We start from the raw sequence: 2798 nt of genomic DNA on the forward strand, positions 1-2798 counted from the left end.
AGTCGGATTTAAGATTGTGTTGGATTGATGAAGGCGTGTACCGTACGAATGGGAGAACGCGGATCAAGATCACGCTGGTGGGTTGTTTGGGAAATTGGTTCAATATTTGGGTCGGAGACCTCGCTGGTCAAGATGTCATCCTTCGGGGTGGATTTCATGGTACCAGCCGGGGTAAGGTTGGATCTGGTAGATGGGACACTGTGTTTGGACGAGATGCGGATCCAGCTCAGTGGACGACGACCGTTGTACGGGGCGAAGATGAGGATCAAAAGAGCGGATAGGACGACCTGGAACGAGCCCGAAGAGACCTTGGAACTGCCAGATCGGTCGAAATGGGTGAAACGTGAGAAGCTGTGATTCGCTCGGGGTGAGAAGTGGGAGCTTACCGTAATCCAAGGACCAGCTCGATCGCAGTACCTCCAGGTCACGAACGGCAGCGGCAAGAGACTATTACTGGACCACTATGATGAAATTGGCGAAGGTTGTCGAAGGATGGTATCCCTAGGCAGCCTAGATATGTGTCAGTGGGATCCCGTCGCTATAAACAATGGCAGAATCTGGCGTATGAAGCGACTACCGAGACTGAATCCCTCGGGGAGGTGGAGCTCCCGGCGGAGCCAACTGGCCCCTTGGTAGATCGGCCTTCATACCCAACTCCGCGAAAGGTTCTACAGTGGGATCGTAGGATTGGGATCCAAGTGGTAGAAGTTGTAGCCAAGACAGCTGGAGAAACCCAAAACCGGTCCCTAGATATCCAAGGGTCGGTGGATGGGGGATTGCAGGGAATTAAAGTCGACTCGCTGGAACCTGCTGACCCACAGTTGGATCCGCATTTTTCCTGGGGTAGGATGCCCGGATCCCTGTCGAGAGTTTCAACACTGGCTAAACAGGAGTCGTCGTGTGTAACTCACCAGAAGATCAAGTTGATCCAAAAGGTAGTTTCCCCGGTACCAGAATACCCGATCCCATGAAGACAGTAGGAATGACGGGAGAGGGGGAATCGCGGTGCTTGGATCCAGTGGTGCATCCGACAAAGACGGAGGATGAACAGGTATGCTACCATGAGAGCGGGGATCTACACGCCGAAGATCTTAGAGAAGGTATGGCGGTAATCCCGGAGGTACCACTGACCACAGAGGAGGCACGATTGATGATATCCAAGTGGATCCGGGGGCGAACGAGCCCGCGGAAGTGGATCGGCTACGTCAGAAGATCTGGGAAAGCTGACATCTGCTAATTGGCAAAGGAAACGCATTAATACCAGCTGCACGCGTAGTCAAATGTGACATCGATGTCGGTGATGCGAAGCCGATCGCTCAAAGGGTGCGAAAGGTGGCACCTCCGTTCCAAGAAAAGCTCTCGGATCTGATTAAAGGTCCAAAATCATTGGTTTCTCAACCTCTCCGTGGGAATTTCCGTGGTGATCATCATTAAGAAGAACGGAGTGGATATACGTAGTTGTATTAATTACAGGATGGTTAATGGTCTGACCAGACTGATGGTGTATCCGATGCCTCTAATCAATAAGCTACTGGAAGATTTGGACAAAGTACTCTGGTACTGCTCTCTAGATATGGCAAGTGGATTTTGAGTGGTGACTATGACGGATCGAGCTCGCGTAATATCCGCATTCATCACACCATTTGGACTTTTCGAATGGAACCGGAATGCGCCCCAGATCTATCAACGTCTGATTCATTATGCCCTCTACGGATTTACACGAATCCCGAAACCCGAAAGTGGTGGATCTGAAGAAGGTGAAGCGAAAGTAGATCCTTTCGAGGCAGGTGAGCCAGGCGATCTAGGGACACCATCCGTGTTAGGGCGCAGATTCTATATCGACGACATTCTAATCCCAGCGGAATCGTGGGATCAGCTGTACGAGAGAGCGGCATCCCTACCGGAGGCGTGTATACTAAGTGGAATCTCTCTATCAGCGTGGTGAAGAGTTATTGGGGAATGCGCAAGGTGGATTATTTAGGTTATTGAGTCTCCAATGAGGGATTGGAGGCGAATCCTAAAGACCTGTCTTCGTTGGCAGACTTGTCCTTCCCACAGTCGCTACGAGCGATGCAATCCTTCTTGGGCAATTTGAACTACTACAGTCGGTTCATCGAGGATTACGCACTTTTCGCTGCAGTCCTCTATGAATTGAGGGACGCGGATTTTGCTGCGATAACCACTTCGCCTGTTCGGATCAAGATCCAACAAGCTCTGGCCCTAGAGATCCCAGATCCACGAGGGGATCCACATAGTACGACGCCGGAAGACAACTTAAAACAGGAACTGGATCCATCCCGGGGCCAACTGGGAGAGGATCCAATCTGGACAGAGCTGACGGAGAGGGGCTCGGAAAAGGTGGAGCCTCGGTGGATCCGAGCTCACACGCGTTCGTGGAGCTAAGGAACAGGGTCGCGACGACGCCCATTCTCCGCCATTTTGATCCGGAACGTCAGCCTACGATGATAGTCTATGCTAGTGATTGGTCGGTCTCAGCAGCTTTAGTACAAGAACATGAGGGGATCTGCCATCCGGTCACCTTCGACATCCGAACGCTAAAGCCGAACGAGTTGAGTTACGGAGCGGTGGATAAGGAAATACTTGCACTCATGCGGGTGTTAGATCTCAATTATAACCTGCTGGTAGGAAGACCCATCCGGAATTTGACTCGACGTTCCACGCTCGCCTGGTTGTTTAAGTCAGCCGGTCTACAAGGACGGTTGGGACAATGGGCAGCCTTACTTTCACCATGGACACTGGAGATCGTAAAATGTTCGAAAGGAGAGGACGAGATCCTA

The sequence above is a fragment of the Phytophthora infestans genome, genomic scaffold (assembly GCF_000142945.1).
Source record: "Phytophthora infestans T30-4 supercont1.25 genomic scaffold, whole genome shotgun sequence".
Lineage (NCBI taxonomy): Eukaryota > Oomycota > Peronosporomycetes > Peronosporales > Peronosporaceae > Phytophthora > Phytophthora infestans.